Genomic DNA, 26,568 nt, shown 5'->3' with positions numbered 1-26,568 from the left:
TTCTTGATTCTTGGTAGGCCAAAAAGCTAGATCTTTCAGTGGGTGGAAGGAGTACACCACTGGTTTGCAATGTACAGTGGCTCTTGGTATCTGCTGAGCCCTGGTTCCAAGACCTGTTGTGGATCCAAAATCTATGGATGTGCAAGTCCCATTAAATACAATGGCGTAGTAAAATGGTGCCACTTATTTAAATGGCAAAATCAAGGATTGCATTTTGAAATTTGTATATTTTAAAAAAGATTTTCAAGCTGTGGATGCTTGAAAGAATCCGTGGATTTGAAGGGACAACTGTATTGCGTGCCAACAATTTCCCCAACATCTGGTCTGCACAGAAGTGGCTATAAGGTTTTTTCCAAGTTTCACCCAATGGTTTTGTAAGGTAACATCAAAGCCTAGAATTAAAAAAAAAAATTAAAGCTTTATTCCGATTTGTTCCAGTTCCAGTTAAGCCATGTTGGCAGCCTTACTCAAAAGGTAGCAATATAAAGCAGAGTGAAGTACTGGAAGTTGTAGATTTTGGTGCTGTTAAAAGTAGCAGAGTGGAAGAAACAGGTTAGGGTTACCAGATCTCAGGGCCTGGCTCTGAGACTTCAGTTTTCATGAGCCATCTTCAAGCATGATGCATCTCATCTCACCCAGATTTCTGGATGTGAATGGATAATTTTCAGTGTCTCACTCTCTCTAATACTAGAAATTTGGGTACTGTAGGAAGCTTTTATTTTGGGGTCAGTATTCTTACTTAGGAGAGCAAGGCTCTTATTTTGCTCCTTTCTCCATTGCTACACCCCTGCATAATCTCCATAGGATGTTCAAGCCTCTGACAGAGAATGCATCTACACTCTAGAAAGAAGGCACATGGTTTCACACCATTTTAAGTGCTGTAGCTCATCCCTGTAGAATCCTGGGATTTGTAGTTTTGTGAGGCACAAGCACACTTTGGCAGAGAAGGCTAAAAACTATTCCCATTATTGTATATGATGGAGCTACAGCACTTAACATGATGTCAAACTGCATTGTTTCTACAGTGTAAATGCACCCTAAGGCTGCATCTACGCTGCATAATTAATGCAGTTTGACACGGCTTTAACTGTCATGGCTCAATTCTGGGACTTGTAGTTTTATGAGATATTTAGCCTTCTCTTTCAGAGAGCTCTGGGTGCCACAACAAACTGCAAATCCCATGGGATAGAACCATGACATTTAAATCAGTGTCAAATTGCATTAATTCTGTATCATGGCAGCAGCCTGAGTCTTCAGAATCTTCAGCTTTGGGACCTCAGACTGTATGGAGGTCAGGCCTTTAGTCTGGCAAACATCTGGGATTGCATTTTGCTCCTGCCAGATGTCTGATTGATTGATTTAAAAAGAAAACTTGGCAAGAGGAGCATGTTCCAATCCATAACTGCTTTTACTTCTTTCTTTTTTCCTCCTCTTTTTTGTTCATTCCCATTTTAAGCCCGAGTTTTGTTTTGTCTTTTTTTACAAAGGTGATAACATAATATATAGTTGAATGCTAAAACATTTGTGCTAAAATGTTGGCTCTGCTGGGGAGATGGGGAGAATATTGGGAATACTGTACTTTGTGTGAATTTGCTGATAGAAATAAGTACTGAAAACACTAGAGGGAGCTAATTGATAGATTCAGGATATTCCCTTGAAATGAGGAAATTTTGTGGTGTAAAATGATTCAGATATGTTGTGCATTTACTAAATTATGAAAACTATGGAATGTAGGCTTTATAGAGAAATTAGACGCAAAACCAGAAACCTCTAGTTGAAAGGATGGGGGTTAACATCCTTAAGACAATCTGCTCTTTACTATTTTAGGAGCATATGCCTCCAATGCCAGTGAGATGTATTGGGTTAAGTGTTGGACTACAATTCTGAAGACCAGGCTTTGAATCAGTGCTTGGCCCTGGAAACCCACTGGGTGATTTTGGGCTAGTCACACTCTCTTAGTCTCAGAAGATGGCAATGGCAAACCCCCTCTGATGAAACTTGCCAAGAAAACCCTGTGTGATAGGTTCGCCTTAGGGTCGCCATAAGCTGAAAATGCCTTGGAGGCACACAACAAATTGCCTCCACAAATTTTGTGGGATCTTTTTGTGAGCAGATGGATCCACTTAGCCTGCACTCCCCATTAATCCCAGGAGAATTTAGTCAAAAAATTTCTGAACACTTATGGAAAGTTTAGGTTGGAGGAGGATGCAGTATGGACCACAGGCACCCTTTCACCCTACACATTTGTAGCAGTGTTTCCACTTTAACTGTCATGGTTGCATCCTATGAAATTCTGGGATTTCTCGTCCAGAGAGGACTGTCTGGAATTCAAAACTCAAGAGTGCTAGTGCTTCACCACGCTGGATAGCCAATAATCTTATAGGTAAAGTGGAATCATAGTGCTAAAACCATGTAGTGCAGAAGTGTTCCAGGACTCCACATCCCGTTATTATTTCTTTATACGAATAGGCTGAACTTGTTGGCCAACAAACCCACACAAAGGGTTAAATGTGCCTTGGCTAAGAGACACTGGATCAGCAATGATTTTGTACTCTACTTGTACAAATAACTGTACCAAAATGGCTTTCCCTGGTTTTCTACCCTACACAGTACTCCTGAAATACATTTTTAAAAAGTTGGGACAAGCAGGAGTCAGTTTTGGTCTAGACCATGAGCTTCAGTGTGGTACCAAAATAAGACTCAGACTTGTTTAATGGTAAAGCTGTTTGCAAGTTTAACCCCTGTGAGTGGTTTGGCCCAATGGGTGGGGAAACCCTAAGGAAGGGGTGGTACTGAATTCAGAAATAGGAAGAGCTGGAGAGAAGTGTAAACTGTGATTGTGTTTGCAATATTCAATTTAAATAACCCAGAAAGTGGTACACAAGTATTCAACAAGAATATAGTAGATTACAGAAAGCAATGGGAGGAGAGTTCCTACTCACAAGGAGACAGGTAAATGTACTTCGCCAAAAATGCTTACAGCCTTGAATACATAAAATCTCCAAGCGCTGGCACCTGCACATTCTGGGTCATGTGTACAGGTTGAACCACTGCACAGGGTTAGGACGAACGTCTTGTGTGTTGTGTGCTGTCAAGTCATTTCCGAATTATGGCAACCCTATCATGGTTTTTTTTTATGCCTTCCAATATTTCAGAATATTTGAGAACTGTGATATATGGGAACAAGCTTCATCAGAATTTAATCATAATGGCAAAAGTTATTAATGTAGAAAAACTCACAAGATAGGAGATGGTGCAGCTATTTGCTATTGCCTTAGCCTAGTGAGAAGGGCGAGATTCCATTTGTTGAGTTAAGTGAATGCCAAATACACTCACACTTTGAGTTCAGTCTGTAGCAACTGAAATAAGTTGAAGACAAGGAGGGAAAGTCTGATGAGGAGAGAGAATCTGGGACATTTTGAAAGCATGTGAAAAAGTGGGACAGCAGAGGATTAATTAGAACTGACCTTGCCAAATCAGGACAGTTGGAATGTATGTTAATGCTGTTTGCACCAGGTTCTGCTGGGTGGTTCTCAAGTTTCTACTGAAAATGAGTATAGATCCTGCTGGCCAGAGGTCTCTCCATACCTATCCTGAAGCACTACTGTTTTTATTCATCTTGAGTCAGAAGTTATGATGCAGCAGCTGAAGAAGAATAGGGGAAAGAAGGCAAAAACCTGTTTCCAACTCCCGCTATGTTGAGTGCCAAGAAAATCCTCCTTGTCTCCAGTTCATACAACTAGCTAAGTCTGCAGTGTTGTGTTAAATAGTGAATTATGATCCTTACCTATGCTTAAACATTACAGTGAAAAGGGGTCTTCGGAGACATAGCTCTTACTGAAATAGTCAAATTGTGTTTGGGCTATACTAAAAACAAAATTCTGCTACTGAAGGATTTTAAATTTTTAAATTTTATTTTTGTTTTGTTTTGCTTTTTGGTATAGGGAGCCATTTGATTGCATTAGCTGCTACCTGGAATATGAAGGGCACAGCCCAAACACAAGTTTGAACTTTGCACTTGTCAATGAGACCATTGTTGAGTCATTGCTGTAATCTTTTCTATCAGCCTTGAAGCTGAACCTGCAAAGGAAATAAATAAGTTAGACATGGATCACTATAAGTGAGCACAGGGGAGCAATCAGATCTGCAAAGAAAAGACTGCACAGTTCCAGCCTATTAAAAAGTCAGGGAGAAGTCCATTCAAGACTTCAGTCTGAAAGGTTTGCAGTGAGAGCTACTTAGCAATGGGTCTTTTGTTAGGGCATGAAGGTTGTCATTGCTTACCATGCCAACAGAAGACAATGGCAATGTAACACAACACAAAGTGCTTCTTGTCATGTTGATGATGTCCTGCACAATGTCTGTTACTGTTTCCATTTAATCTGTATTGGAACTCAAATAAAATACTAACCATGGTTCTCTGCCTCTGTCAAGCTAGGGTCCTCTTCTCCATATCCCTTGCTTTTCAATGTGCCATTGATTCAGCGTGTGGCATGCCATATCTGAAAGGTGATTATCTACAGTGACAAAAGGTTGTCATTGAGACCATAAAGTCCTGAGCAGGTCCTCTCAAGGCAATATTGGCATGGCTGTTAGTCCTTCCAACAGAACATCTCCATCCTCATAACCAACACAAATGGCTAGGTGATGGTTAGTAAACCAGCAAGGCCCCAGTCTATCTATCGGAGCCATCACAATCTAAAAACAATTGTAACTGGAACATAGCTGAACTGGCTTTCTGAGACAGAGATGGAATCCCAGTAGACTACAGCAATATCCCTTCCCCAGCCTTCAAACTATATATAAGGAGTCATAGCTGAAAGAGATCAACTCCCCCCTTTGCAACTTAGCCATTGATGCCTCAGTAGTAATAACTGTATTGACAATTGAGTCATGGATGTTAAGTTGTTACAAGAAACACAGGAAGCTGCCTTCTAGTGAGTGACACCATTGGTCCTTTTAGCACAGTATTGTAAAGTCTGACTGGCAACAATGGTTGTTTGTTCAGAGTGTCCTAGTCCTACTAAGTGATCCCTGGTCTTCCCTGATAGTTTCCAAGTATTAACCAAGCCTGATCATGATCTTAACTCCCAAACTCAAACAAGACTGATATTTTCAGGGTTGTATAGTCGCAAGCATGTTGTGGATTGACCTAACACTAAAAAGCAGGACTGCAAATCCAGAAGGCAAGTTGACAAGGCGACTCAGAGCCATTGCATGGAGAGAAGAGAGGAAGAATGGACTAGCTTGTTGATGTCTCACTGTCCTTGCCTCTCATCTGGTCCATCCAGTTTACAACATGGTCTCTGTTTGCCCATGACCATCTGTAATGAGGGAGCCATTGCCCCTAGCACTAACTACATCCTCAGGCACACAAAGTTTCTTTTCGATATAATAACCTAGTGACAAACAGCTAATTAAGAGGGAATGCAAATATTTATCTTGCAGTAAAATAAAATAAATAGTCCAGGAATAATTCAATGGATGTTGATTTTAATTATTGCATTAAAAATGTTAAAAGGCATAGTTTGGCTTCATATTCTTAAAAAGAAATACAGATTGTTCAGTCATCAGTTGTTGAAGGAAGGAAAATGTTGAACAAATGGCAGGAATAGAGTAAATAAATATGTATTGAAACCACATAAAATTCCATAAGGATAACTGGAAGGATTCCAGTAATAACAAAGTATGAAGTTTTCAAAAGTATTAAATGTCTTTCATGATACAAAGTCAGGGATGCTATTTCTAACAGTTTCCTTTTTTTCACCTGAGACAAACACAAAAACACCTTCTACTCAAAACCAACCAGTAAAGTTCAAACAGGGTACTGTCATTAAGTGATATCCCTGCTGGATTTGCCCATAGTGGTGAGCCAACATCCAAGCAGTTCCCAAGGATATCCATGTTATGAAAATGGCTGCTGAGGTCACTATCCCTGCCCCAAATTTGTTTCAAACAATGTGTTCATGTTGTCTGCCAGCTACATAGACTGAACACTTGGAAGAATGTGATTATACTGCTTCTGACTCCCATGTATTGAATATAGTTTGTGGTGTGACAGGTCCTGTGAAATTCATGTACATGTAGGTTCTTCTTGTGTGCTCAAGAACCCTGTTTTGCCCGCAGCATTCCAAATTACATGCCTTTACATGCCAGTGAATGTATGGAGGTTGAGTGGCGGGATGGTGGTGCAATCTCCCTTTCTTCTATGTGTTTGGTTTACATCATGTGATACAGCCTGAACTAGTTCAGATCACCTGAGAGAAGATTACTCATGGAAATAGCTGATCATATTATTAATCAGATTATAGAGTTAGGCCCATCATGCCATTTGGAGCAAAGCAGGAGTGGAACACTGGTGTTGAGATTGATGTATTTTCTTGTACAAGTGCTGACAGGAGTGGTGCAGGGCCTGAAGCACTGGTGATGAGCCTCACACAAGCCCCAGCAACAGGGAAGCACCTGGAAGAGCTGCCCCATGGGCTATGTATACTGTAGGTAAGGTCATGCAGGATGCATGTCCTAGCAGGAATGGCAACAGCTGCTTTAGCGGCTGAATTCATTTTGCTGCTTGCTGGCTTTTTTCTTGGCTTGACCTTGTCATGTTACCTGGGTTTTATCCCAAATCTACACCTCACAGAGTGGCCCAGAGCACGTCTGTCCCATCCTTGTGACATTGCAAGGACTCCCCAACTGCCTCTTCATTTTTGGCCCTGAAATCTCAGGGAATGAGATCTTGCTGACCTGGCAAGCCTGACTTCCTCCCACGTAAATAATTCCCAGTATGTAGAAGAATAGCACATCTGGGGAAAAGAGGTTAGCTTAACCTACTTTGTGATGTGCTGAAGTTCTCATTTATGCATAGGTGAATTCAAGCATGTGATCATCTACTTCCTATCTGAAGTAGTACAGTCCAGGGAATACTCTGCCACACGATAGGTCTACAGTTTTGCAAAAGACAAGTTAATCACTGTGGCATGGAGGAGCTAACAAAGTTCTGGTGAAGTCCAGTGCTTATTTCTTCTCAAGAACCAATGATATATCTGTTCTATAGTAATAGTTCTCATATTGCTTAGCATGTCCTACCACTGAAATCTATTATAATTCAGAGTGAACATAACCGAGCTCCTTTTTCTATAACACACACATTCCTCAAGCACTGGCATGGCAATGATTGTTCCTCTGACACATGACACAGTCATTGGGATCTCAATTTTAAGAAAAAGCCAGTCAATTTTGCTTCACAGGCTTCCAGGGGATTATACACACAGTGCATTAACTCACTCCTTCCTTCACATTTCCCCCTTCAGAACGAAATTCTCTCCTGGATTGCATCCTAATAGCATTTTAGGATGGTTTCCTGTGTACCTGTGCTGCTGCATTCTCTCTTTTCTGCTTCCCAGCCTCTTTTCGGAAGCATCTGCGCTGCAGAAATAATGTCGTTTGATATCACTTTAACAGTCATGGCCCAATACTATGGAACTGTAGAATCGGAGGTTTTTTGAGATATTTAGTCTTCTCTGTCAAAGCACTTTGGTGCCACAACAAACTACAAATCACAGGATTCTATTACACAGAGCCATGGCAGGTAAAGCAGTGTCAAACTGCATTCATTCTGCAGTGGAGATGCAGAAAAAGCGAGGTGGTATTCTCCCTCCCTCTCTGGATTGTTGCTCTCTCTGTCTCTTTCAGTTTGTGAGTTTCCACTGGGCTACCCAAATCCCAGAGCTTGGAAAAGTTACTTTTTAAAACAACAACTTTAAGAATCCAGAAGCCAGCATAGCACTGGCTGTGAGATTCTGGGGAGTTGTAGTTTGTTGGGTTTATTTTAAAAATAAACACATCTCCAAATGTTGCCACACTGCAACATGTTGTCATAGATCCAAGGTGGGCAATTGTGGAGATGGCAGGACCCATTTCCCCACCATAATCCTCCTATGAGTGAGAGCCGACATGATGGAGTGGTTTGAATGTTGGACTATAGCACTGGGAGACCACGGTTTGAATCTCCACTTGAACATGGAAACCCCCTGGGTGACCATGGGCAAGTTACACTCTCAGCCTCAGAGGAAGGCAAGGGCAAACCCCTTCTGAACAACTCTTGCTAAGAAAATCACATGATAGGGTTGTCTTAAGGTTACCGTAAGTCATAAATGACTTGAAGGCACACAACAACAGTCTTCCTGTGGGCTGCATTGCTATGTCCCACATAACTGGAAATGGCATAATATCAGGACTGGTTTTGTTTATGGCCAATTGTTCAGGAGTCTTTTGGGAGCCAAACTGCTGCATTTTGCAATGTTTTAAAGTTATCTGGAAGAGCTGGGGTGAAAAATCACCCTCCAATTAATTCTTTTCACACGTTCTGTGGTTTTTGGGGCTCCAGAATTGATTCCCACAGGTCAAATTTCCTCCACCCCTGGCATCAATGGTTGCTACTTGATTTTGGTCCAGTCTTATTTAGATTTAGCTGGGCAGGTTGTTCCAGAGTCAGCAGAGGCACTGACTGACCAGTTCCTGGACATACATTTAAAGATAATTCAAAAGAGGCTTTTGATAGCATAACCTGAATAGTGCATACAGCTGTTGCTTTTGATTTGTTAATGCTACCTGTGTAATTATTTTGATTGTTGTCTTCTTTTCTTGGTCTTCTTAAAAACAACAACACGAGTACTCAATTCTTAGACAAAATCTGAATCACTGAATTCAGTAACACCTGATAGACTCTGGTTGCATCTACTCAGTAGAAATAATGCAGTTTGACACCACTTCAGGTGCTGGAGCTTATCATCCTATGGAATCCTTGGGTTTATAGTTTTCCAAGGACTTTAGTCTTTTCTGCCAAAGAGTGCTGGTGCCTCACAAAACTACAAATCCCATAATTCTGTAGGATGATGCCGAGGCAGTGAAAGTAATATCAAACGACATTTCTACAGTGTAGATTCACCCTCTGAAAATAAAATAACAATAGTAATAGTAAGTTATAAATGGATGGAGCGCCACCTAGCAAGAGCTAATCCTTTCTTTGTCTCTGTTCCACAAAATTAAAAAGGGATAGAGGGAGGAATGTTGGTAGGTTTCCCAAGGCAATCAGTAAAATGTTAATGCATTTAACTTTTGGCAAGATTATTATTTTTTCATGATGGTATTATTGTTCTTTTTGTTGCTATTGCAGTACTACTGTTACGTACTCGCCCACATTTCGCAGATGAAAACTGGGAAACATGTGGCCAGGCAACATCAGAGTGTGGTCAAAATGGCAAAAATTAGTAATGTGGAAGAACAGACAAAATAGGAGAAGCTGCAGCAGTTTGCTTTTGCATGAGCCTACTGAGCAGGGTAAAACTCTGCCCGCTCCTTTCTTCTCCTCTTCTCTTTGATGTGTTGAGTGCAAACTAGTTTTGCTCTCTAAACTTAGTTTACAGCAACTGAAGTAAGCCCAGGACAAAGCAGGAATGTGGGAAGAGGAGAGAGAAAATGAGTCATTTTAAAAGCAGCTGAAAAAGTAAGATGACAGAAGTTTAATCAGGACTGTCTCTGCCAAATCTGGACAATTGGAGAGTATGGTATTACACTTGTCCCTCCACATTCGCTGGGGTTAGGGGCACAGGCCCCCTGTGAATGTGGAAAAAACGCAAATAATGAAAAACTATGTTTTTCCTGAGTGAATATTCTAGGAAACTCTAGGTCCTCCAGTGCAACTCTATGGTCAACATCTGCCAGACATTCAACATAGAATTGTGCTGGAGGACGTACAGATGCTTAGTGAAATGTTCTCGCTAGTTCCTTCAGTGTGACTTTTGGTTAAAGTTGACCATAGAGCTGCGCTAGAGGACCTAGAGATTCCTAGAGAGAACATATTAATAAAATCCGTGAATAATCAAATCCGCAAAAGTCAAAGCTGAAAATGTGGAGGGACGAGGGTATTTGATTTTAATCATCATATTCTCCATCATCATCATCATCATCATCATCATCATCATCACCACCACCATCAAATTAAAAATAGTAATGGCCATTGTTATTGATTCTGACGTTTCCTTGCATCTACTTGCCTATTTGCAGGGAATGTTCCTCCTTCTCCATGCCCCTTGAGGATACACCCTGTGCGCAGTCTGAAGTGCTTAGGCCCCAAAGTGTGTCCTTTTTGTGGATCTTGTCTCATGGAAAGTTATGCATGTTGTGGTGCCCAATCATCAGGCCAACTAGAAATGTGATCTTTCCTTCTCCAGCCTCTGCTCTCTGCCCCCACTCCACCTCTACCCTCCCAAAGCTGTCATGTCTGGTTTTATCAGGCTTACGAGTAACACCAGATGCCCTTTCCTTGCTAGCTGGCAGCCTCTGGGGTGCTGTGGAAAGATTGTCATCGTGACTTGATGTACAACAACAACAACAACAACAAAGAACAAAAGAAAGAGAAAAAGAAGAAAAGGGGAAGGAGGGAAGTATTAGAGAGAAAGGAGAGGAAAAGTTGAAGAAGGTGAAAGATCAGACTGTACAGTAGGGCTAAAGTGGAGTTTGGATGCACCTGCCACAGAACACCTTTGGCTCATCCAAGTCTGGCTGTGTGTGTATGTGTGTTTTGACCGGCTATGATGTCAAGAGGAGGAGGTGTGGCCACCTTGGGGGCAGGTAGATAAAGGATTCAAACTAAACAGGATCCCCCAGTTCTGAGAGTTAAGGCAGCAGCGGAAACACTGATCACTAGGGCCAGGTAAGTCGGCTCTCTCTGCCCACTCCCCAATTCTTTTTCTCTCATTCCTCAGGCCGGTCTTGTTGCACTTTCCCCCTCCTTAATCCAGTCAGAAAAGCTCACACTGAACTAAAAACTCAGGTACAGCCTGGTGATTTGAAATACCTGTAGCCTGATCCTCTGCTTATTTACCTGGAAGTAAGATCCACAGGATTCAGTGGAGCCTTTGTATGGTTAGAACTGTGAAAGTAAGGTCTGGCATTTTTAAGTGTCCCAGACTTTGTTTTCTTTTGATTCCCACTTAATTTTCTTTTGTGTGCCTGCCACTCCCAGCCCTAACTTTATTTTCCCTTTGAAGCTGATTCCCCTCCCTGCTCCCTTTGTTTTCCGTAACTTTCTTTGGGGTTGTTTTTGTAAATAGAGATATTTACCTGCTTTGAGGTTCAAAGCTTCCTCCCGCCTTCTTTTCTGTACTCCTGGCTATTTTATCCTTGTTTGCTGCTCCCTTCGTTTTCCTTATTCTTAAGAGTTTAAACTTCCTTCCCTTACAACTGTTTGCACCTTGAACACAGAAATGAAAATGGAAGCCCAGAACAACAGAAAGTGAGTGAGATATCATGGTTCAGCACAGTCTTACATTTTTAAAAAAGGAAATCATAACTGTATATAGATGAGAAAATGTTGAGTAAGACTTCAGGTTATCCGGCTGACATAATTCCTGGGTTGTTGTGTGTCTTCAAGTCATTTCTGATTTAGGTTCGGGCCACCCTATCATGGGTTTTCTTGGCAAGATTTGTTCAGAGGTGGTTTGCCATTGCCTTCCCCGGAGGATGAGCCTGTGGCTTGCCCAAGGACAACAACTTATTTTGGAAGAAGGCCACTCAGACCAGTTCATTGAAGAGGAAAGGTCTCTCACTAGTGATTATTCTGCTATGCTAAATGGAACCTCCTGCTACAATGGTACTGTACCTCAGATCACCAGTTGCAGTCAAGGATTGCTGTTGCTTCCTTTCTTCTTCATAAATTTCCTGGAGGCATCTGGCTGGGCACAGAAAGAGGATGTGGGACTAGACTGATGTGTGGTCTGAGGCCCTTTTACACTGCAAAATTATTTTGCTATGATTAACTGGTGTGGTTCTAGTTTATGAAAACATGGGGTTTGCTTTAGGGAGAAATATTTAGAATAGGGCCTCACCAAACTATACATCCCAGGCTTCCATAAGATAAAGCCATGGGAGCTAGAGTAGAATCACAGTGCTATAACTTTATACTGTGAAAGGGCCTGCGGTCTTTTCTTATAAAGCGATCCTGAGTGGTAGGGCTCAATCACATTTGGCTTCCGTGCAGATTGGATGCATGCAACTGATGATGCTGTTCCTTAAGCAAAGATGCATTAGCTTCTGGTTTGTGAATTAGAAATTTATTAGTATATTTCACAGAGCAGGATTTAGCCACAAAGGGACCAAACATAAGTTATACTCCATTCTCTCTTCCCACCCCCATGTGTGTGAATTTTGACAACATTTGTTGTTGTTGTTGTTGTGTGCCTTCAAGCCGTTTCTGACTTACAGTGACCCTAAAGTGAACCTGTCATGGGGTTTTCTTGACAAAATTTATTCAGAGGAGGTTTGCCATTGCTTTCCCCCTCAGGCTGAGAGTATGTGACTTGCCCAAGGTCACATATATGGGATAAATAAAATTCCTTATCGGCATGAATGTTCAAGATCCTTCAGATGTCCATCAGTGGTGAATGGGGAAATGCAGTAACTTGAATCAGGGCAGTTAGCACTGTACGTTGAGCCAGAATAGATTGCTCCTGGAACAGCTACTATAATAGCTGCCAGAAATCCTAATATCGAGCGAGAGGAGGACAGAGAACAAGGGAGGAGGGACCAGTAAAGATGGGAGACACCCACTGCCACCTCATCACTATGCAAAACTCTGTGCCATTCTTTTTGGAGGCTGTTTTTTATCGATTTCTTGGATCTGCATTAGGGCTCTTTCAAAGGTGTTCTTTAAAAAAAGATGTGTGTGTATGGTTTGCTGAGATTTGAAGGGTTGAGGGAAATTTTCTCCTTTAAAAAGTCTTAGAGTTATTGCGTTAAAGTGCCATTGCACTGATGCATTATAGCACTGTGATATTAAGGTTTTGTTGTTGTTGTTGTTGCTGTTGTTCTAAGGATTAGAAGGAAAGGAAACTCTGATACGTCTTGGAATTAAAAAGAATCACACCAAAGGGCAGGAATAAAATGTTGCAGCTGGTACATGGAGTTTCCAGAAAATAGCCTGGGACAATAGAAACATCCTTTGGACATCTTTTTTTAAAAACTGAGAGCTATACCAAGAAATACCACAGCCTCCTGAAACTTTAGCCCCATCTGTAGACTCTGATACCTGAAACTTAAAAGATGCTTATATGTGAGAGTGCCAGTGTGACATACTAGTTTGAGTGTTAGACTGAGACTCTGGAGATCAGGGTTTGATTCCCTGCTTGGCCGTGAAACCCACTGGGTGATTTAGGGCAAGTCATATGTTCTCAGCCTCAGGGGAAGGCAATCGGAAACCTCCTCTGAACAAAGCTTGCCAAGAAAACCCCATGATAGGTTCTCCTTAGGGTCGCCGTAAAGTCGGAAAAGACTTGGAAGGCACACAACAACAATAAGTGAAGTAAAGGTTACAATCTGCAACCATTATTAGCAGCACAGAACCAGCAGGCAGTAGCTGTGGCCAGTGTTAGTCTGAAATAGGGGTGCATGATCTTGCCTGGAAGATCTAGTATCTGCTAAAACAAGGCTGCAGTTTAGAAATGGGATCAGAGAAAGCAGAACAAATGGCAGGAGCTGGAGTTCTTTGTTTACCCCATTGGGCATCAGAGCATGTGACAAGATTTATATATAGAGTATGATACAATTTCAGTTTGGTTCCAGGTTTGTCTGTTGGCATAGCAAAGGTGTCATGCTTGGCTTTGTCTGCAATTTGTCCCGTGATAATTGGGAAGTCTGTTTCTTTGGGTCTAGCATGCTTCTGTTTTGTTTAGAGGACATCCAGCAATATAGGCAGGGATATAGATGCGGGTCAAATGAGGGCATTGCCCAACCTTATGAAATTTTCCTTCCCCAAATTTCTAGCACTGTGGTAACTTAGAACCTCTGTTGAGCATTTCAAAATAGTGTTTAGGCATTGAAAAGAAAGGAACAGGCAACTATAAGAATTCTAGATGTGAACAATTTTCAGTGGCTCACTCTCTGCAGTGCTACAAATTTGGGGGCTGAAGATAAATTTAGTGGAGGGGGCAGAATTCTTATTAGGGAGAAGCAATGCTCTCATTTTGCCCCTTCCCTTTAGGAGTATAGGAGGTTCATTTGAGCAAGAGAGCTTCTTGCTTCCTAGAATCATTCACCAGAAAGCAATCTCATTTCCCATTCTCCCCCAGAAATCCTCTGATTCTAGGATTTGGCCATAATTGTAGTATGGTGGTGCTGAATTGATTGTTTTCTTCCTAGGAATGGAGTTAAATTTCAGAATGAGGAAATAAAATGGGAGTGAGTAAGATATCTTCGACAGAGTTCATCCCTTGGCTGTTGTCCATTCTAAACTTTTTAAACTGAACTTTCTTTTCAAACTATCTTTCTAACCATGATATCATTTTATTTCTGTTAGAGAGAATGAATGAAAGAAGAGAGAGCTTATATACACAAGAGAAAAAAATCCAAACCCAACCACCACAAATCTGGCCTGATAAGGCCACACAATGTGCTGGCTTATCCCCAAATCTGGTGCGATAAAGCCACAGAGCACCAAACCTTTAGTCATACCACTTTAATCTGGGTTTTAAAAACTTAGTTTTCTCGAGATTTTGCCGGAAACTCCAGTGTTTCCTGTACTGTGGACAATGGATCAGGTGCTGCCATTTACCTCAATGTCTGGGACCAGTTCTCAGCCTAGAATGTTTACAGACATGTGTTTCCCTCCATGGCACTGCTGCCACTGGCACACATTTGCTTGCTGTGAAGTCAGAAACAAGGCACCCAAATCACAGTGGTGCCAAGAAGGGGAAAACCTTTCTGTAACCATTTCAGGCTCGGAACTGGCCTGGACATTGAGGTGAATGGCATCACCTGCTAGACAGCAATCTGTCTCTGCCAGGGAGCTGACGGAGGAAAGGCAGTGGCGTCAGACCAAAGCAACATCCATATGCAGGGATACTTGTGGACATCTCCCCAATGTCCCTGCGGAGAAACAGGTGGAAGGTCCATGACAGAACAGCTTAGGTAGTCCATTTGGACCTTTGCCCTTGGTGTAGAGTTGCCCAGAGCTAGAGGCTATTTTGACACACTTGGGAAAGGGACCAGTAATCCCTCAAAGTAGAACACAGTTAGAAGGGACCTCTTCAAGCCTTTTAAATTCAATGCAGTAGCAAATGTCTCAAAGCTCTTTCCCCATTCCTAAAGACATCACCTCTAAACAGAGCAGAGAAGCAAACAGCAAGTAGTGAAAAATTTGTTCACTCTCAGTCCACCATTTCTTCTCCTGCTCCAAGCAGCTTATTTATCACCGTCCATTTTAAAAGTTTCTTACCACATTGTTATATCTAAGTGCATCATGTTTTTGTCTCTTAAGATGGAAGGAACCACATGCTCCTTTCACAACCATGCATTCCTTAACAGGTGTGCATGTGTTTGTTTAAGGTTATTCTAGGCTGCTTTTCAGAGCCAAAACAAAGTAAGATGCATAACAGTAGATCAGTCAAGCCAAATTTACAGTCATAGGTTTTGGAAAGTCGTTATAAACCAAACCAAAACCCACACGGTTACAGCCTTTGGATAGCGCAGCATTGAAGAAATAGAATGTTAAGGTCTGTTTGATTATTGCTCCAGCACTTTTCATGTGGAAGGGAGTTTCATAGCTGAGTGAAAAGCTCCTGTCTATTTTGTCTGATGGTCCAACCAGCCGGTGTATAGGTAGGTGCACCAATAGATATCTTAATGTATAAACATTAAGGTCCATACATTATGTACAAATTGTCCTTTACACAGTGTTATCTCAAACAGTTTAGGACTTTAAAAGTTCATGCTGGCACTTTTAATCAGAGCCAGAAATGTCCTGGCACACTGACACTCCAGGATTTGTGTTAAATGTTTGGATTTTCCAGCCTCCAACAGCATCTGAATGACCAATTTATGTAGCAACTTCAGTTTCCTCTTCGGAGGCATTCCCCCATAAAAGTACATGACAACAATCCATACATTTACCACTGTCCAAGGAGCGGTACCCATTCTAGATCGTGTTGCAGCCATGATACTAATCTTGCTTAGCAGAAAGCATTCCTCACCCTTCCTGATGGTGTTTGTCCCTCCCTGAATATTGGCAAGACCAGACATCCTCTTCCAATATGTGAACCTGGACCTTCAAGGGTCTTTGCTTTGGATTAGTTTTCCATAAAGAACTCACCAAGAGCACAGCAAGAGAGGCATTTCTAAAGGAGAGCCATTTGTTGAAATGAATCAACTGATGAAAGGCTTAGTTTTATCAAATGACCACAGTTTGAAAATATATTTTTCCTGATGGCTGGAGCCCTTGGGGAATTGCTGACCAACAAAATGTAAATTTTCTAAGCTCTCAAATGAATCCCTCTTCATCCAACTGTTTCCCAGCCAGCAGGACAACTTGTTACCAGACATGCAAATAACATATAGGGAAATAAACTACTGTAGCATAAAAGAGGTATCATAGGTAGTAGGATGAGGGAAGTGCATTTACAGAAGGAAGACTGAGTGTTCCCATCCTCATTATAAATCCACTAGTATGCCTTCTGAGAGGCAGTGATGGCCCAAGGTCACATGGTAAATTCCATGACCGAGCAGAGATTTGAACTTGGGCCCCACTTTTCCAAGTGCACCTCATAAAATATTACTCTATCATGGTTCTTGAGCTAGTGTGGTGTAGTTGGTTTGAGTGTTGGTCTGTGACTCTGGAGACCAGGGTTCAAATCCCAGTTTGGCCATGTTAACCCACTGGATAGCCTTGGACAAGTCACACTTTCTCAGCTTCAGAGGATGGCAATGGCAAACCCTGTCTGACAGGGACGTAGCCAAGGGGGGCGTTCTTGGGGTCCGGACCCCCCCTTCCATTAGAAAAATGAATGGTGTGTGCTGCTGTGCCGCCGCACCCAAGCCCCATTATAATGGCGGCACTTAGTCTGGAAACCCCCCCCCCCTTCCTAAAATCCTAGCCACGACCCTGCGTCTGAAGAAACTTGCCAAGAAAACCGCATGGCCTTAGGGTCACCATAATTCAGAAACAATTTGAAGGCACACAACTACATAAATCCTTGTTCTTTCAGATTAGTTGTAACTAAAAAAAACAGCTTGAAGATTTAAACATTAAATGAAAAAATATAACAATGTGATAATTTTGCATAATTAAAATGCAAATTAGAATAATTTTCTGAATTAGGGGGGAAATGCATTAGATTTGAGGAAGTGAAATATGCAACCCTAACCCTCCCCTCCATAGCATTATGGGGCAATCATCAATTTGCAGTGCTTCCCCTTAAGGCCTAATTCCATCCATAATCCCAGATGGATGAATAAAACCGCTTTCCTTCAGCTGTCAAGGAAATGCACAGGCTGCAGAGACATTGTCACCTACATTTTGAAGAAAACCTTGCTGCCAAGATCCAGCCTGTGGGTTGCCAGTTGGACACTGCCCAGTTTCAGAAGGACATGAGTTCAAGGTTTGGGAGAGGGACAAAGTGTTCAGTTAATAAAAACCCAGGTGGAACTCAACTCCTGCTGTCAAGTTTAATTAGTTAAAACAGAATGTGGAGCAGACTGAACTGGAATCACCAAGGGCAGCCTGACAAAGGAATCCCTTCTTTCTGAAGACTCCCTGGGTGTTGGGTCTCTGGTGTGGCCTTGTGAACCGCCTGCCATTTCTGCTGCTGTGGTGAGGTAGGGTTAAACTTTAAAAATATTAACTGCAGCATTAACTTGGAGGTTTGTCTGGATGTCTCTTCAGAGGTAAAAAATAAAGAAAAAGATTTGCAAGCCTGTAAAAAAGTCTTTAGGACCAACCCCATGACACTGTATTTGGTGGGCTTTGCAAATTGTTATGCTGGCAAACATGTGGATGTCAAAACGATGGCTTTTGTTGCACAAAGTCCCAGGTTCAAGAGCTGCTTTGCCAGCCAGAGTAGATCAAGGGGGGAGCAAAGCATGGTTGCCAGAGGACCCTTTTTGCCCCTTTTCTGGTTCCCAAAGGGATGGATTTTCTCTGCTGGAAACTTCTGTAAGAGGCAATTAATCTTTTCAGTGGATTACAGGATCTTTTTGTACTGTTTAAAGTCAAATAATACCATACTCTCCAATTATCCTGATTTGGCAGGGATTAGTATATATACTCATGTACAAGTCTAGAAATTTTAGTCAAAAAATTTGTCTCAAAAAACCTAGGTTGACTTATCCATGTACTTTAACTCTTGTAAAAAGGGAAACCATGCCCTGGTGAAAGGTGAGAGCTTAATCTCTTCTCAGAGCACCTGAAAGAAACATCAGCCCCCTCTACTATCTCATCCAGCCAGCCTTTAGGGTGAGCACAAACATACACATGTCAATTTTTTAAAAGATCTTTAGCATTGTTTTCCTTTTCTTCATCCTTTACTTCCTTTGTTATATGTTGCTAAATTTTACCCTCAACTTATCAATGGGTCATAGCTAAATCCATAATTTTGGCCCCAAAATCTGCTCTGAGGCTTATACATGCAGTCGATTTATAGTCAAGTATATATGGAATCCTCTGTCCCACTTTTCCAGCTGCTTTTAAAATGTTCCAGTTTCTCTTTCCTTCCCCCCATTCCCTCCTTCATTCTTGATATACTGTACTTCATTTGCTCCAAACTGAGTTGAATTTTTTTTTTTTTTTGCACTCAATTGGAGGGGGGCAGCAGAGGAGAGGATGGAGTCTTCCTGTTCCCTGTTGAGTTAGGCAAAACTGAACTGCTGCAAACTCTTCTAGCTTGTGCATTCTTCCCCATTAATAAATCTTGCCATCTTGACCACACTCTGATCTTGCTTGGTCACGTGTCCTGGTTTTCATCTGTGAAATATTGGAAGGTATGTGATTGTAATTCATTGGGTGAGGACACAGAATTCTGGAGATGGTTCCTTGTTTGTCTCAGTTCTCCACCACTGGCTTTATTTAGAAAGTGCTTCAAGTTAAAAAGAACAGTGTAAATCTCAATTTAAAAAGAAGTTATTTTTCACAAATTTACAATCTAATTCATGTTAGGAATAGGTATATTTACTAGACCTGGCTAGTTCAGTTGGAGGAGGGAGAATGTAGTGTCAATTCATTTTAGAATAATTCATTGGCATTATCAAATGTTCTTCATATTTGGGGAGGAAAGAAACTTTAAATGCAGAAGAAAGCCTGACTGCCAGATTTCCCCATCCTTGTTTTTGAGTAGAAAGATATAAGATGGCACATAGACAGTTTTGTTCAAAATCTAGGCCTTTGATTAATTTGTTGAATTTGATATTATGATGCAGTATAAATCCAGATACATTGAGAAAATATTGAAATATGTACTTGTTAATTATATATCTGTTTGCAAATGATACTGTAGATGCTTTGATGTCTTCGGATGTTTTCTTCTGCCAACCCCAAATCTTAATCATTATGGCATTCTCTGTAGGTTTTGTGGCTTTCTTTGGATTAATCCTAAACTTAGGCTAAGCTATGGTTCAAGGGAGTCCTTGAGACATCTTTCTTTGACATCATGTAGTGAGCATGGATCCCACTATGCTTGCTCTCCCAACTTTTTCTTCTTTTCAAAAATACAGCTTTCACGCTGGCACCACATATGAGAATTCCAAGTGGCTTTTCTTTATCTCCAATCCTGAGCAATTAGCAAAGCCCTGGAAACTTGGCATGAGGCGAACCCCCAGAGAGGCAGCTGACCTGAGATGCAACGTGTACTGGAAAGGAAAACATGCCACACGCACGCACACAGACAGGAGAGAGATCACAAATAATAAATGAATGATTAATCTTCAGAATCAGTGGTCAACTTCATTCGTCAATCTAATGTTTTAAAGAGCGGCTTTTGCAGGCCTCTCAACACACCCTCCTCACTAGATAGGTTTATAAAAGAGTAATAGGTAAGTATTTAGGCTGGCATTCTGTTAGTGACATATGCATGCACTGCAAATTTTTCACCAGAGCGCACTGTACATATTCTGCTGGCAGTGATTGATACAGAGTTGCGCACACAGCAACATTGAACATTGCAGTTGCGCAGTACTTATCATACGTGATGCAATGGCACCCAGTCATTGACATGTGTTGTGCAATGTGGCTATTCTGCAGGGAGGTTGTGAAGCGCTATTGTAGTATATCTCCACTTGCAGATATCTATGCTGTGCTCAAGGGATGTTGGATTGCAGCCATAGTTTGTTTGATTTAGAGCTGTAAGTCCACAAAAGTCTGAAGCCAATTTTTTTCTCTTTTTACTAGTCTGTGTGGGCCTACATTAGTCAATTTGTAGAATAAAGAAAAAAGAGCCATCTTTGTGAAGCTTCCCTTCCTGCTTGCCTTATGACAATTCTTGATTTGCTGTCAACTACACAAATTACTATTTCAAAGCCCAATCTGACCACGAAGGGAAATGAGGCAAGAGTGAGGTAGGCCAGGAATGTCTTCCAACTGTAGTGCCTCTTTTGTCCAGAAATTTAGCTGGGAAACCATTTCTGCCACTTATACTGCCTTTCCCTTAATCTGCTTAAGGCAGCAGTCATGGCTGTCCTCTCCCGTCTTATGCTCACAACAACCCTAGCAAGTAGATCAGACTGAGGGAGATAACTGTGTGTGTGAATCTTGGATCACCCATGTACTTGTTGTTATTGTTGTTGTGTGTCTTCAATTCATTTCTGATTTATGGTGACCCTAAGGTGACCCTATCTTTGGGTTTTCTTGGCAAGATTTGTTCAGAGGAGGTTTGCCATTGCTTTTCCCGGAGGCTGAGAGAGTGTAACTTACCCAAGGTAACCCAGTGGGTTTCATGGTCAGGTTGGTAATCAAACCCTGGTCTCCAGAGTAGTAGTCCAGCACTCAAACCACTACACCATGCTGGCTCCTCTCAAGTGCTAGTCCAATATTATAACCACTTCATCACATTTTTTTGTTGTGTTGTTGTTGCATGCCTGCCATTATACCAATTAACAGATTAAAAGAAGATAAATTTCCTTGCCATCTTTCAGAGCACCATCATCAACAATATCTGTGAGGGAAGAGAAAATTGTCAGTTTGTCCTGGAGAAAAATCTTAGATGAAATGCTTTGTTGTTGTGTGCCTCCAAGTCATTTGTGACTTATGGCAACCCTCAGGCAAACTGAACATGGGGTTTTGTTGGCAAAATTTGTTCAGAGACGGTTTACGCTTGCCTTTTTTCTGAGGTCAAGAAGACTGGACTTGCCCAAGATCACTCAGTAGATTTCCATGGTAGGGATTTGAACCCTGGCCTCCAGAGTTATAGTCCAGTGCTCAGAACACTATGCCATGCTGAGTCCTCACCACATTTATGTTCCATCTATCTATCTATCTATCTATCTATCTATCTATCTATCTATCTGTTCATTTATTTATTTGATCTTCTGCCTTTATGAAGGGAAAATGGCACTTACAGTGGCTAGCAAGTAGTAAATTCAAATAAAAACAGACAATTAATAAAAACAAATTTTAAAAACACATCAGTCAATCAATATGATCATTCCTAGTTATGTTGCCCCTGACAAGATTTGATAGGATTTTGGAAATGTTCTTATTTGGAGTACAGCTCCCAGAATCCCACAACTAGCATGGCTTGTGACTATGCTGACTCAGATATTCTGGGAACTATAGTACCCCCCTTCCTCCAAAAGTCTAAGCTATTTCTGTGTGGATAACAACTGTTTGAGTTTCCACTTGTGATAGTTTCCTGGTAGGGCAGAAGGAGATGTGCAATCCAACCCTGTGCGTATTTATCTGGAAGTGAATCCCAATGATTTCAGTGAGATTTCCCCCCCCTAAACAGCCATATCTAGAATTCCAACCTTATATCCCCATCCGTATTTTTGAGGAGGGATGAAATTTTATAGTGCTGTTAATTAAATTTAAAAGTCCAATTGATAACTTATATTGGCTTGATATCAATTCTGTTGTCATAGCGTCTTCCAAAGAAGCCTGGGAATTATACTCTGGTGCATTTGCATAATGTTTTCTGGCAGAGAATGTCTCATCTGCCTCACAGAACTATGGTTCCCTGGAGAAACTGAATATTAAATCAGTTTACATCTGTCATGTAGATAACATCCCTTTCCCCCATTTCTGTCACTGATCGGCATACTTACCCTATCTAGAATATTGTGACCTGAAAGAATTTCTTCTTTAAAGCATATCTCAACAATCAACTGCTGCCTTAAAGATTAATGCATTTAATAAGGCTCCTTACCCCCTCTAGATATTTTGGACTGCATGTCCCATCAGACCTGGCAGATGTTGCAAATAGTAGTGCATGATAATGGAAGTTGGAGTCTGAAATTTAAGGAGGGCACCAAGACTGACCTAAGTTTCATCAGCTGACTGTTTATACCATAATATGTTTGTTAGACTTTGAGGCACCACAAGACTCTTTGTTGTAGCTGATGCGATAGCCTAACATCACTACTACCACTCTGGAAATTTTTAAAAGAACGTTAAATAAGTATTATTTACATGACAAGGCTAATGTTTACCTAGCTCCATCTGCTGCCTTTCAGGCAAGAGCAGGAAGTTTCAGAAGTTGTGTTAATTTGATTACAGATCATTAGGCTTGTGCTGATACCATCCGTGTTACAGAAGTCTCTCTGGAAATGGAGGCTGCCATGAGAAATGTGTGATACCTTGGAGAATGTAATTGCTGGAGGTGGGGCATCACTGTTCTCTTACTATCTCCATATCACTTGTTTCCGACTTATGGTGACTCTATCATGGGTTTTACTTGGCATGATTTGTTCAGAGGAGGTTTGCCATTATTGACTTGCCCAAGTCACCCAGTGGGTTTCATGGCTGAGCTGGGAATTGAACCCTGGTCTCCAGAGTTCTAGTCCAACATTCAAACCACTACACCATGTGGGCTCCATATCACATCCCCACGAAAAGGAGACCCCTTTAAGAAGTCGGACCTCACTTATAGTATCTTGGATGTTTTGGTCTAGGTCACATCATGTGTGCATGTTGCTTGATCTTTTATGAATTGATGTCTATATACTTAATGCAGGGGTGGGCAAAGTTTGGGCCATAGGTCACATGTACCCCAGGGTTGTTTTGGGGGGTTCAGGGGGTCAAGGGCTTTTTCTCTTTTGCTCCAGAATACCCCAGAATGATCCCTAGGATGTGTGAAGTGTATTTCCACCATGTTTGGAGCCCCACCTCATCCTCCAAGGGTCAAAACAAAAATTTGCAAAAAATCTTTTGGCTCAAAATGTCACAGAATGCCCAAAAATATGCTTCCATACAAGGTGACCGGACATCCTCCTTTTTCAGGACATGTCCTACATTTCAACCTTCTCCCCAGAAGGAATTTCAAAAACTCCATTTGGAGCATGTCTAAGAAGCATGAATTTATATTAGTGTTTTTAGCTTTTATTTGGTAATGTCATACATTTTGTGGTGCCTTATCCTCCTTTGCAGTTAGAACATCTGGTCACTCTGATTCCTAGAGGTCTCCTGGAGGACAGCTAGCCTAGTCTTCCACAGTTGCCTACCCCTGATTTAATGTCACCTGTGACCTGCCTCAAAGGAGTTTGAATCTTGTGACTGAGTTGACATTGGGTGATGTTGTGGGAGATTCTGACAGTGAGATTTTATCTGCATTCAGCAATGTCAGGTATCTCACGTCAGTAAGTGCTGGCCATCCAGGTATGAACTAGGCCTTAGAGCCTTGTTAGGTCATGCCCTCCTCCTGTCCTAGTTTAGTGGGGATAGTCCAAGTTATTCCTCCGCTATCCCACTTGCTCAGCTGCTTTTAAAATGTCTCAGTTTCTCTCTCCTTCATTCACTTTACTTCCTTTCCCATAGCTTACTTTAATTGCTTAAAACTGCAAAAATAGTATTTGCTCAGTTAACGCAGCAGGCAAGAGAGGAGGATAGTACAGTTTTTCAACAGGCTCATTTGTGGGTCCCCCCCCCCTTTGTTCAGGTGTTCCCAAACTCAATACATAAATTCAAGGGTTTCTCTGATTCAAACAGTATTTTTGCATGTCTTTCCCTGTTAACTGTTCCCATCTAGTTACCTGGCCACATACCTTTGATCACACTCTGTTGTTGTTCAACCACACATATCTGGTTGTCATCTGTGAAATGTTGGAGAGCATGTGACATAAATTCATCAGAAAAAGGCTATCAATGGCTACTCTTCAGGATGGTATTAGCTGAGGCAGTATATCTCTCAGTACAAGTTGCAAGAATATTGAGGTGATGTGGCACTCATGTCTTCTTCATGGGCTTTCCAAAAGCATCAGCTTGGGCATTGGAGGCTCCAGATTGTTGGATTAGAAGTTGCTTTGGTCTGATCCAACAGGGCTCATTTTGCATTTGTAAAGTAGCAGCACTCATCTCATGTATGGAAACAAGTGTGCTGTTTGGCAACCTCCACATGTAGTACAGTATTGCAGGGTTAACTTGTTGTATGGTCAGACAGCTTGGAAAGTAACTTTTTAAAAGTAGTATTTAAAAATTGACATAACTCTAAATTATATTTTAAAATGATATTTTAATGATATTTCTCTCTGTCAACCTCAGTATATATGTATGCTTACAAAGGTGGATTCTCTTTTATTATAGAGGTGGTCTCTCTCCTTTTCCATTGTGAATAGTTCATAGAATCATAGAATCATAGAATCGTAGAGTTGGAAGAGACCACTAGGGCCATCCAGTCCAACCCCCTGCCATGCAGGAAATCCAAATCAAAGCATCCCTGACAGATGGCCATCCAGCCTCTGTTTAAAGACCTCCAAGGAAGGAGACTCTATCACCTTCCGAGGAAGTGCATTCCACTGTCGAACAGCCCTTACTGTCAGGAAGTTCCTCCTAATGTTCTAATTTTTTCTAATTTCTAAGTTCTAATTTTTTAAATTTTATTTTTGGACTGAACACCGTCTTTTGACAGACTGATGGTTGTATAGTTAAAATTGGAACTGAACTGATGTTAAGGTACTTAGTTTGGAATTTTTCGCTCAAGCAGATCCAAGTTTTGAAGGCTGTATAAACAAACCAAGTAGGACGACCATTGTTTACATGTATGTGGTCATTATGGATATTTAAAGTACAGCTTGGTTGCTGGTGGCTTCAAGATCAGGGAGCTGGTGGATTTGCCTTTGATTTTAGTGAAAACTTTAGATGAATTATCAAGGTGCTGTGCTACATCCCTCAAACAAGTTCAGTATCTTGTATAGCTCCTTGGAAGTTCATATATTTTCCACCTCACTGTCATGAGGTGGTTATAGCTGTACAGTATTTGGTTATAGCTGTACTTCAACTTTATCCAACCTGGCACTGTGTAAATGTGTAAGAGTACAATGCCTGCCAACCCAACCAACTCAGCCATTGGCTGTGTAGGATGGATGTTGTAACTCAACACATCAAGACAGTGCAAGGCTGGAGGAGACCAGGATATGTAGTGCTTTATGGAGTAATCTAAGGAAATTCAAATAAAAGTATTTATTTATTTATTTATTTATTTTATATTGCACCTTTCCATCTAAGAATTACACTTAGTGGCTGACTGCTGTAAAGTTCAAACAAAAACAAATATAATTAAAATATAGGTTAAATACAGTTAAAAGCACTTCAGTTTAAGACGGAATTTAAATGCCAATAGAAACAGGCCAGTTAAAAGAGAACAGAAAGGGGAATTTAACTGGGAGTTGCAGAGCCTGCGATCAGCCATTGGGAAATATCTCTGTTGAATTCCCTTCAGATGTGCCTCTGAGGTCCAAAACACATGGCTGAAATAATCCAGTTTGAGGCCGCTTTAACTGTCCTGGCTCAGTGCTAGGGAATCCTGGGAACTGTAGTTCATTGTGGCACAAGAGGTCATTGACAGAGATGGTTAAATGTCTCACAAAACTACAGTTCCCAAAATCTCCTAGCACTGAGCCAATGTAGTTAAAGCAGTCTCAAACTGGATTATTTCTGCAGTGTGTTTTGGACCTGAGAGGGCTGGGACAGAAGGCAGGGTCTTCTCTGAAGATCTTAAAACCCTGAGTAGGCTGGTAAGGGAGAGTGGGGTCTTTCAAATGCTTTGGTCACATGGCATATAAGGCATCTTAGATAAATCAGAAGCAAATTAGTAGCTGGGGATGCTGTAGTAAGCAGGGGGTCACATGCCCTCTGTAACCAGCACACGTCAACAGTCTGGTTGCAGCGTTCTGAACCAGCTGAAGTTTCCAAACATTTTTAAATGGGATTCTCATGCAGAGCATGTTCTGATAGTTCAGGTGGGCTGTTGGTCATCACCAAAAAGAATTTGTAGTCCAAATGCTGGCAGAGGAAAAATGGATACGAGACAAAGCATGAAGTAAGAGTATGTGGATACGTGATCACATCAGATGTACATTAGGGAAGATATAAAGCCAGGAAACTCCAAACTACCAAGAACCAATCAGGAAAATTAAGGCTGTGGCAATCATTTTCCTTTCTCTTCTTACATCCAACCTTCTGCAGGGGTGGTAATCCTTCAGCCTTCTAGATGTTGTTGGACTGCAAATTCCATCATCCCTAGACAGCCCAGACAATGGGGAGGAATGCTGGGAGTGGCAGTTCACCAGCATTTAGAAGGACACATAATTCCCACCCCC

At 41.4% G+C, this 26,568-nt stretch overlaps 1 protein-coding gene across 6 annotated transcripts in view; it reads left to right on the top strand.

Annotated features, from left to right (window-relative positions):
* LOC149309181 (growth factor receptor-bound protein 7-like) overlaps positions 1–26,568 on the top strand; it is a 95,469-nt gene that overhangs the window by 10,904 nt on the left and 57,997 nt on the right. The window contains exon 1 of one of the 6 annotated variants that reach the window (XM_089531900.1): positions 10,109–10,714. The exons of the other annotated variants lie outside the window; for them this stretch is intronic. The gene's annotated coding sequence lies outside the window, so the exon portion shown is untranslated. Of the gene's footprint in view, positions 1–10,108; positions 10,715–26,568 lie in introns of those variants that run through there. 6 annotated transcript variants of the gene reach the window in all.

The sequence above is a fragment of the Sceloporus occidentalis genome, unplaced genomic scaffold, assembly GCF_023333645.1.
Source record: "Sceloporus occidentalis isolate IW3139 unplaced genomic scaffold, rSceOcc1.0.p SCAF_7, whole genome shotgun sequence".
In the NCBI taxonomy this organism is placed as follows: Eukaryota; Metazoa; Chordata; class Lepidosauria; order Squamata; family Phrynosomatidae; genus Sceloporus; species Sceloporus occidentalis.
The sequence above is the reverse complement of the archived record's forward strand: the minus strand, read 5'-3'. Positions and strand labels throughout refer to the sequence as shown.